Source organism: Anomalospiza imberbis, unplaced genomic scaffold (genome assembly GCF_031753505.1).
Source record: "Anomalospiza imberbis isolate Cuckoo-Finch-1a 21T00152 unplaced genomic scaffold, ASM3175350v1 scaffold_107, whole genome shotgun sequence".
NCBI lineage: Eukaryota > Metazoa > Chordata > Aves > Passeriformes > Viduidae > Anomalospiza > Anomalospiza imberbis.
The window spans coordinates 270,604-281,119 of record NW_027099460.1 but is presented as its reverse complement, the minus strand read 5'-3'; the positions used below and the strand labels follow the sequence as shown (position 1 = coordinate 281,119).

The window sequence follows — 10,516 nt, the reverse complement described above, 5'->3', positions numbered from 1 at the left end:
GGGAGTGACTGGGACTAATTTAGGGGCAACTGGGAGAACTGGGAAAACACTGGATGGCACTGGGAACAACGGGGACAGCGCTGGGGGCAAATTGTATCATAATGGGGAGTGACTGGCAGCAACTGGGCTCCTGCTGGGAGCAGCCCCTGGCGGCCCCGGGAGCCCTGCACCCCTTTCCCGGCCATGCCGGCCCTCCAGGCACCCAGAGCCCCCTTTTCCTTCACCCAGAGACCCCCTGGACCCCTATTCCTGCCTTTCCTAGCACCCAGCCCCTCCTTTCCTCAACACCGAGGACATCGGAGACCCCTATTCCCAGCCAGCCTGGGTTTTCCCACCTTTTGCTGGGAATGGGGACACCGGGGACCCTTGCAGTCCTCTTTGCTGACGATAGTGACACAATTAAGCTCGCCCAAACTCCTCCTGGATCTCCCCTAAGCCCCCAGTGGGGATTCCTGGGAGTTCCCCTGTGTTTACCCTTTCCCAGGACTTTGGGGGTCCCCCTGACCTGTCCGTGCACCCCCAGATTTCTTCCACAGCCCCCTGTGATGGTGGGGGTGGGGGCCGAGTGCTGGTGCCCCCCCTGCCTGCAGCAGATCCAACGGTGAGGGGAGTTTGGGGGGGTCCCTGAGCATTTGGGGTCCCCTGGGTTTTGGGGTGACCCCCGGGCCCCCCAGGATCTCCCTGAACACGCTGACGCTGCCCGTGCGCAGTGAGAAGGTTCATACCCGGCACGGGGTCCCAGCTCAGTCACCGGCATCGCCCAGGAACCCCCAAACCCTCCTGGGACCCCCCAAACCCCCCGGGACACCTCGACCTCCCCGGGACCCCAAAACCATCCCTGGGCCGTCCAAAAACTCCCCAAGACCACAAAAACCCCACACAGACACCCCCCAAACCCTCCCAGGACATCAAAATTCCCACAAGACCTCCCAGCACGCCCCAGACCCCCCTGAGAAGGTTCGGTCCTGGCAGGGGTTCCCCATCTCTGTCACCAGCAGGTACCCCAAACCAGCCTTGGGTTCGCCCTGGGATTGCCCAATCCCCCCCTTTGGGAATCCCTAAAACCCCCCTGGGAATCCCCCCAAAATCCACCAGGACCCAAAAAAGCCTGGAGATAGACAAACCCCCCCCAGGAATTCTTCAGGGAAGTTTATACTCAGCACGGGGTCCCCATCACCATCATTGGCATCACCCGGGTACCCCCAGATCCTCTCGGGACTCCCAAACCCTCCTGGGACCCCCAAACCCTCCCAGGTACCCCTAAATCCTCCCAGGACTCCCAACCCTCCCCGGGCTCCGCTGCCAGAATCAGCAGGAGTGGTGTTGGCCTCTTCAGGGGAGTTAGAGTGGGACCCGACCAGAGCGGGGGCCCTTAAACCCCAAAAATCCACCCTGGGGGGCAAAACATCCCCTACAGCGGCTTGGAGTGAGTCCCCCAGAAAAATGTCACTTAAAGCCGTCATGATCACCCCTGAAAAGGGGCTTGTGGGGCTGTGGCCCCACAAACACCTGAAAATGGGGAGGAAAAAACACCCTTGAAATGGTGAGGTCCCCCCAAAAATCTTTAAAAAGAGAAAAACTCCTCTTCAGAGGGGCCTGAAGACCCTTCAGGGCCCTCGAGGAGGGACAAGATCCCCTCCTCTGCTGGGGCCTCTCCGAGCCGGGAGCTCTCCCGTTGGCTGCCCTCGGGGGAGCCCCGAACGACGGCGGCTCCTGGGCTGAGCCCCCCTCAGCCGGGGCTGCGGAGGGAACTGGGGGGCCTGGGACGGGGCCTGGGGGTCCTGGGGTGACCTGGGGGAGCCTCAGTGGGTCCCACCTCCCCCTGTGCCCCCTCTCCCACCCCCTTCCAATTGTTCCCCCCAAACCTCCGCTCCCCCAGCTGGGTTTGGGGTGCTGCTACCAACACCCTGACCCACAGCGTGTCAGGTCGTGTTCTGACTCTGTCAGCAGTTTGGTTTTTTTGTTTGTTTGTATTATTGCAGTTATCTTTTAAGTTTTTCTAGTAAAGAACTGTTATTCCTATTCCCATATCTTTGCCTGAGAGCCTTTTACTTTCAAAATTATAATAATTTGGAGGGAGGGGGTTTACATTTTCCATTTCCAGGAAGGCTCCTGCCTTCCTTAGCAGACACCTGTCTTTTCAAACCAAGACAGATTTTGGTGCCCAACCTGCAGCCCGAGGGCATCGAGAGGAAAAGGGAATAACAGTTCTTGAGGAACCTAATTTTTGTGTGCTGCTCTAGAAACCTCGTTAAGCGACACCATGTGGTCCAGCTTACCCTGGTTTGGGTAGCAGCACATGGTTGTGGCTGTGCCAGCGCCCCCACCGACCTCCAGCCCTGGGAACCTGGAGCAAGCGGAAACCACAACTTTGCAAATGCTACCTCCAGCCCTTTAGCAAATGGAAAGAGAACTGGGGTGTGAAAAATAAAGCTTGTTTATTTTCAGAAAAACAGCAAAGAAAACACAGAACACATTTACATTGTAAGAATATTTGTAACAACAACTATCTATGGAACGTATATACCCAAGAACATATCTAACAAAAGTCTATGAAACGTATTTACAGAAGCCAAAAAGAAGCCCTAAAACCTATAGCCTAAAGACAACAACAAACTCCACAACGTATGTACAAAAGGGTGGCATCTCTGTCCGGGATCTCCATCGGTCCTTCAGGAAAAGCAAGAGGCACAGTCACTCCAATCAGGCAGAGAGGGCTCTTCCATGTGCCCCCAGGCTGGCCCAGCAAGCGCAGCACAGGCTGGGGATGGCCACCAGAACCCAATGCACCGGGTCCCACATCCCTGAGCAGGGACCACCCAGCCCAGTCCCAGCCTGGCAGCAGGGGACCCGCTCTGCCTGTGGGGACCACATGCCTGTCCTGCTGCTGGGATTGGTCTTCATCCCAAGATCATGGCCTCTTCCTCATCTTTCTCATCAATGTCCATGTCCTCAAGGTACTCTTCCATTTCCACGTCCATCTCCTCTTCCACATCTACCTCGAACTCTTCTTCACCACTCTCTTCTCCATCCACTTCCATCTCCTCCTCAGTATCCATCTGCATGTCCACCTCCATCTCTTCCTCTCCACTCTCTTCTCCATCCACTTCCATCTCCTCCTCAGTATCAATCTCCATGTCCACCTCCATCTCTTCCTCTCCACTCTCTTCCCCATCCACTTCCATCTCCTCCTCGGTATCAATCTCCATGTCCACCTCCATCTCTTCGTCTCCACTCTCTTCCCCATCCACTTCCATCTTTTCCTCTGTATCAGCCTGCATGTCCACCTCCATCTCGTCCTCTCTCTCTGTGACAGCCTGCAGAGATAGCAACACCTCAGAGTGGGGTCCCTGTCCCACCCCATCCCCACAGAACTCCAGCCCAGCCGGGCAGCTGGGGGGTGTCCACCTCCATGGAATGGCACCGTACCTTCCTCAGGACAAATGTGAGCATCCTGCAGGGACGGATGACAAAATCCAGGCAACAGAGAGCTTTCAGGACTGATGGGAGCATCAGGGCGCAGGTGACGAGAAGGGTGACAGGGAGCATGGTGAAGGGTGAGCTGGCACGAGGGCTGGCACAGGGTGGGCTGACACAAGGGCCAGTGGTTGTGTTGTGCTCTTTGCTGGACGCTGGAGGTTCCATCTGGAACATCACATCTGTGACATCACAGTGGATCTAAAGAGCATCTTGTTCCGAGCTGAGCAATCTTTCCCAGCCCATGCTGCTCACAGCCCTGTTGCCAAGGATGGGGCATCCACAGCCTGGGCCAGTGCCTCAGCAGCCTCCGTGTAAAAGAGCAGCTTCCTCAGATCCAACTTCAGTCAGCCTCCTGCAGTTGAAAGCCATCCCCCCTTGTCCTGTTGCCACGGGCCCGGCTGAACACTGTCCCCGTCTTTCCTGTGGACCCTTCCAGTCCTGCAGAGCTGCAGTGAGGCCTCCCCAGTGTCTCCTCTTTCCAGGCTGAGCATCCCCAGCCCCACTTGGACGGCAGTCAGGTAGATCAGGGGGAGTCAAGGCTGAAGTCAAACAGCATCAGGAACTGAGAGGTGGAAGCTTTAGGCCCAGGTTTGCCTCTATAATAACAGTGGAGGGGAAGATGGTGGGACACTGGCTCTGTTCTAACCGGTGAATATTTTCTTTTTTTTTTTTCCCTTCTTTTCTGTCATGCTGATGCAGGTGTTGCTGTTTGCAAGGAAGCTTGGCACAATATCCATTGTCTTCCCCATTTGTGAAACACCGAGCAGAGTCTGGGCAGGCTGATGATGCAGAGCAAAACCTGCAAATACACCGGTGATCCTGAGCCTGGAGGATGCAGCTAAACCCGGCCAAAAATAATTTCTGGAAAGTCAAGCCCGGTTTACATTTTCTTGAGTTTGGCTATTCCTGAACCGGGGGAGGGGGCTTTCTGGGGAGGGGGTACCACAGGGGTTCCCCTCCCCCGTTTTTGGGGGGTCTCCCATGGTGCCCCCTCCCCAAAAAGCTCCGCGGGCCCCCTGAAGTGGCTCCTGTTCCACCGGCTGGTGCCCCCTGATCCAGGACGGCTCCCGGTGAGTCTGGGGGGCTCAGGGGGGATTTTGGGGGGATTTTGGCAGCATTTATGGGCTTTGGGGGATTTTGTTGGGAGATTAGGGGGAATTATTGGATTTTGGAGAGAATTACTGGGTTTGTGGGGTTATGGGGGTTTTGTGGGATTTGATGATTTTGGATTTTGGGGATTTTTTTAGGGTTTTGGGGTGGTTATTTCTTGGGGGGTTTATTGAAATTTTTGGGAGTTGTTTTTTTTTTTTTTTTAATTTTGGTGTGTTCCACTGGGAGTTTGTGGGATTCTTTGGTGTTTAGGAGTTTTCTATTGGGATTTTTGGGGGATTTTGGGGGGGTTTTAGAGGAATTCTGGGGGGCTTTGGAGTTGTCCCAGGGTGTGGGGAAGGGCCGAGAGGCACCAAAATCTGCTTTAAACCCCTGAAAGTCCCAATAAACCCCATGAAATCGCAATTAAATTTCACACATTCCCATTAGAACACCCTCGAATCCCAATAAAAGCTCACAAAATTCCAATTAAACCCCACAAATCCCCCCCAAAAATGTCTCCAAAACCACAAGAAGCCCCACAAAATCCTCACGAGACCCAAAGAAATCTTGGCAACACCCAAAAAAACCCACAAACCCCCCACAAATCCCCACTAAAATTCCTAAAAAACCCAAATCCCCAAAGAATCCCACTAAATGCCCCCACAATTCCAATAAAATGCCTCCAAATCCCCTAAAAATCCCAATAAACCCCGAAGCGGGCAGGTTTAGGGTGGGCTTCAGATCCCTTGCGGGGATCCCGAGCCTTTTCGGGTGGAATTTCAGCCCCTGTGGCTGATTTGAGGCCGAATCTGGTGGGGTTTAGGGGGGATTTCAGACCCCTTTGGATGATTTTAGGCCCATGGGGGTGGGGCTGGGGCCCATTTGGGTGAGTTTAGGAAAAACTGGGCCCATATGGGTGAATCCTAATCCTGTGTGGGTGATTTTAGGTCCCTTTTTTGGGTGTTTTGGGCCCGTTTAAGTAGGGTTTTTTGCTTCTTTGGGCAATTTTAGTTTGAACCAAGCCTTTTCAGGGTGATTTTAGGTCTTCTTGTGTTGGTGTCAGGGACATTTTGGTGATTTTAGATACCTTTGGATGATTTTAGGCTGGACCAGATACTTTCAGGCTGGATTTTAGTCACATTTGAAAGATTTACGGGTGATGTTAAGCCATTTCTTGAGGGTTATAAAACACCTGGGGCAGTTTTAAGCCCCTTGGGTTGGATTTTAGAGCCCTTTGGATACTTTTAATCCCATTTGGTTGATGTCAGGCCGAACCATGTGGATGTAGGCTGCATTTGATGCCCTTTTGGGTGATTTTGGGTCAAACCGGGCTTTTTTAGGACAGTGCGTCCCCTTGGCCCCGGCCCTTTCCCCTCACGGTTCCGCCCTTTCCTCGCTCCTTTCCCCTCACGATTCCGCCCTTTCCTCGCTCCTTTCCCCTCACGGTTCAGGATCTGGGAGCGGGGGAGGAGGAGGAGGGAGGGAGGAAGAGGCGCAGCGGCAGCAGGGAGCAGCCGGAGGAGAGGAGGGAAGGAATCGCGTGGCCCTGGCGCTGCCTGAGCTCGCAGCACCCCGGGAGCATCGCCCCCATCCCGCAGGTGCCCGGGGAGGGGGAGCTCGGCCCAAATATCCTGGGGGGTGCCTGAGTTTGGGATTTTTTTGGGGGGATGTTTGGAGCTGGCAGGGCTCCAAAGCCGAGCCGAAGATCCAGGGATCAGATCCAGGCCCTGCTGCTGCTCCCTCGGGATCAGCCCCACTTTGGGTGTTGCTGTCAGGGCCAGCAGAAGCGGTGGCTGGAGCAGCGGGTGCTGACGGTGCCCCAAGCCCCGGGGCTGGAGGGGTCCCTGGGCTGGGGCTGGCAGGGAGCTGCTCCAGCCCGGAGTGCACTGCTGAGTGCTGTGCTCTGGGGCTGGGGCTCCCCGCACAGGGGACTGGACTGGTGTGCCACAGGAGACAGAGAAGCTGCAGCTTCAGCATAACTGGAGTGGGTGCGTGGGCTGGGAAGAGTGGGGAGGCTCAAGGGGATTCACTGAGCTCATCCTCCTGCAAGGACGAGGAAAAGGGAGTGGGAACTCAGCAGTGAGGAGAGCTGAGGGCTGGAGAGCAGCTCTGAATGACACTAAAATCCCACTGGAGCTCTGAGACATTGCTGCTCCTCAGCCAGTGACAGGATGAGTCCCTAAGCCTGGGGCTCGGCCTTCCTCATGGTGAGGGGCACCAAGGAAGGCGACAGTGTGATGGAGACTGCCATGGGCTGGGAACTCACTGGGGGACAAGAGGGAGCAGTTGGGAAGTAAAAGGCAGGTGGGGGAGAGAACAGTTCAGAGAAGGGCTGAGCTACAGCTTGAGCAAGCTGCAAAATGTCATTTGGGGTCATCGCAGATTGATTTCATTTCAAAAGTTATTGAACAAGTTTAATTTTTGGGTGGTGTCATGTTTGCCCTTGAAGGTGTACACTCTGCACACTTGAGCTGTGTTGCTGAAATGCTCCAGCAGGTCTGTGCTGCAGGTCACCCCATTTCTTCTTTGGCTGATTGCGGCCCGGTGCTGAGCTCCAGCAGAGCCCTGGCAGAGCCCAGAGCAGCCTCAGCACCCGCAGAGCCTGGCTGCAAGGAGAGAAACCAGAAAGCGCCCGTCAGCTGAAGGCTCCTGTCCCCTTGTCCCAGCCGCCCGCGGTGCCCAGGCCATGCTGGCCGTGCCCAGAGCTGTGCCCAGAGCTGCCCATCCCTGCTGCCTTTGGGAGCAGAGCAGGAGGGCAGGACATGTGCCCAGCCTGCAGCCAGCCACGGCACATCCAGCCCTCAGCAGCTGCCCAGAGCAGGATGCTCCTGTGCTCGCTGCCATCTCCCCAAAGCTCTGATCCCACCATGCCAAGCAGACAAGACCCACATCACGCTGGAAGAAAAGCTGGTCCCAAACGATGTCCTCAGCCTTCTCCAAGGGCACGGCCCATCCACGCCACAGCTGCTCCCAAGCACTTCCCCATCCAGACTGGACCCCACCTGGAAAGCTTCCTCTAGAAAAACACACAACAAATGATTGAAAATAGATTACAGACAAAAAGGGGAACAAGAAAAAAGGTCAAAAATCTTATCTCTGTCAGGGGCTTGAGGAAGGCCCAACCCCTGCATGCCAGGGAAAAACCCACCCACAGGTGAGGGAAGCCCAGGCTTTTTCCCTTCCCCCCTGCACTGCCCCCCAAAATAACGGTGATCCCAAGCAAACAGGGGCAGTGGAGCAGCCCAAGCCCTTCCTTGCCTGCAAAGCAAAGCAGCCCCTGCACAGGTTCTGGAGTCCCACCTCTGCTCCCACCATGGGGGTTTGTTTGTGTCGGGCTGGCTGCCCCAGCCCCAGCCCGGGGCACGGTGGGTGCTGGGGCTGTTGGCAGGGCCAGGAGCCCACTCCCATTTCATCAGCACCCCAGCCCATCCCCCCAGCCCTGCCAAAAGCAGCCTGGCAGCCGACTGAAGGATCAGCTGCATCCGCCCCAGCAAAGGGGGGAACCTTTGGTTCCTGGCCAGGCTGTGCAATGCCCAAATCTGGGAGCATCCCCCTGCGTGTGGACTCATCTGCACATTCCCTGTGCAGCCTGGCTTTGGAGAAGGTGCCAGAATCAAAGTCCATCATCCTCAGCTGCCGGTGACCAGGTGGAGGAAGAGGTTGTCATCCTTGATGTCATCCTCCTTGTCCCCAGCAGCAGCAGCCCCACCTGGTACAGCTTCTCCAGGGGCTCCTTCTCCTTCCCTGGGGTGAGCCCAGGCTGTCAGGGTTCTGCCCAGGGCCCCAGCTGTCAGGGAACCAGGACAAGCAAAACCAGCTCGGATGGTGGCCACCAGTGCTAGGCAGAGCAGCTGAGCTCCAGCACAAGGGCTGCGTGTTCCCATCTGATGACCCCTGGGCAGTGACACAGGCAGGACAAAATGTCTGCGTTCCTTTGCTTCTCATTGCCAAGGCATGTGTGGAGCTGTAACTTACCAGGGCCTTGCATCAAAGCGTGCCTGTGGCTCTCTCCCTTCTTCTAGGGCAGATGAATATCCTGCAGCCAGGGATCACAGAACAGCTCTTCTAAAGAGGGCCTGTCCAAGTCCAGCATGGATAAACACCGCCTGATCAGATCTTGGCACTCTGGGCAGAGAAACCAGAAACCGCCGGTCAGTTGGAGAAGGCTCCTGTTGGCTTTGCCCCACTATTCCCGTGCCCAGGCCATGCTGGATGTGCTCAGAGCTGGGCCTAAACGTCCCCATCAATTCCCTGTTTTGGAGGAGAGCAGGAGAGCAGGACATGTGCCACCTCCTCAGCAGCTGCCAGAGCGGGATGCTGACGAGCTGCTGCTGTCTCCCAGCACTGGTATTGCCCCCGTGGCCAGAGATGAGGATCCACCTTGAGAGAGCCGTTGTGGCAGCGAGAGTTGATGGTCCCAGCTGATGTTCTGGCTCCTCCTGAAAGGGTGCTCCCCGCAGACCATCTGGTGCAGCAGGATGCCCAGGGACCAGATGGTAGCTGGCTTGCCGTAGTACCAGCCAAATTGGGTCCATTCTGGTGGGCTGTATGACCGTGTTCCTATGGAATACAGATGGGGTTCATCAGGGGGACGCTGCTGCTCCCTGAGCCTGGCCCCAGCATCCCTGGGTGTGTGGGGGCTGCCCCAGTGGCACACGGGGTGACCGCTGCCCTCTCGCCAGCACCTGGGACTTGTGTACAGACTCGGGGATGGAAAAGACGCCACTGGTGCTGGAAGAGGGCAGCAGAAGTCCTGTCAAGGCCCAACCATGACGGGAAAAAACCCACTCATTGCTTGGGAAAACCATGCCCTCATCCTCCCTGCCTGCACTGCCCCAAAAACATTATGAATCCAAACCAAACCAGGTGAGTGGAGCAGTCCAAGCCCTTTGTCACCTGCACACCAAACCGGCTGGGACACAGGTTCCGGCCCCCCTCTCTGCTACCCCCACCCACGGGTGTTTTGTCAGGCTGGCTGCCCCAGCCCCAGCCCCAGTCCTGGGCAGAGTGGTGGGCAAAGGCTGCCAGCAGGGCTGGAAGCTGGCTCCCCACCCAGCCCTGCTCAAAAGCAACTCAGCTGAAATCTCAGTGCCATGAAGGGCAGCAAAAGGGAGAATCCCCGCTGCCACACCCAGCTTGGGCTGTGAGGTGTTGGGCCATGAGATGACGGGACTGAGAGCACACCCCTGCGTGGGCTCACCTGCAAAACGAGTGTAGGCTGTGTCTTGCAGGTAGGTGCCGCAGCCAAAGTCAATCAGTTTGGCCTGCCCGGTGGCCAGGTCAACCAGGATGTTCTCTGGTTTGATGTCTCTGTGCAGGACCCCGCAGCTGGTGCAGTGCCGCACGGCCTCCAGCACCTGGCGGAACAGCTCCCGCGCCAAGTCCTCAGACAGGAACCCCCGTTCCTGAATGAAATGGTGCAGGTCCTGGCAGCTCTCCGGGCGTGCCAGCACCATCAAGACGTCACTGGGGAGCTCCTTCCACTCCAGCAGCTGGACGACACCGGGGAAGCCAGTGGACACCTTGGCCAGCAGCACGACCTCCAGGGGTGCGCTGGTGCCGTCGGGCTGCAGGAGGAGCGCGATGCCGTCAGTGGGGCTGATGCCGTGCCGGGGGTCGGGAACCCCTCACCCGGCCGGGATGCTCTGCGCCTTGCGCTGGCCCCACGCCTGCTCTCCCTCGAGGTGTCCTGGTGGCTTCCACCCTGCCGGGCCTCGGCTCATCCCCGCCCAGCTTCTGCCGCTGGCCCCGCTCACTCACCAGCTCGCCCCAGTGCCGGACGCGGTTCCTTGGCACCCTTTTGATGGCCACCTGCAAGCCAAGAGCAGCAGCGGGCTGAGCTCGCCACCTGCCCTGCCCAGCACCATCCTCCCCCTCCTTCCCTCCTCCTCCACCTCCTCCTCCTCCTTCTTCCCCTCCTCTCTCCTCCTCCTCCCCCTCCTTC

General features: G+C 57.2%; 1 long non-coding RNA gene across 1 annotated transcript; it reads right to left on the bottom strand.

The window, feature by feature from the left end:
• Positions 1-8,031: 8,031 nt before the first annotated feature.
• On the bottom strand, positions 8,032-9,126 carry LOC137465754 (uncharacterized). Its single transcript, XR_010994819.1, has 3 exons — positions 8,953-9,126; positions 8,548-8,697; positions 8,032-8,359 (listed from the first exon to the last, which is right to left on the bottom strand). It is a non-coding gene; the product is annotated as an uncharacterized lncRNA (long non-coding RNA).
• Positions 9,127-10,516: the final 1,390 nt, after the last annotated feature.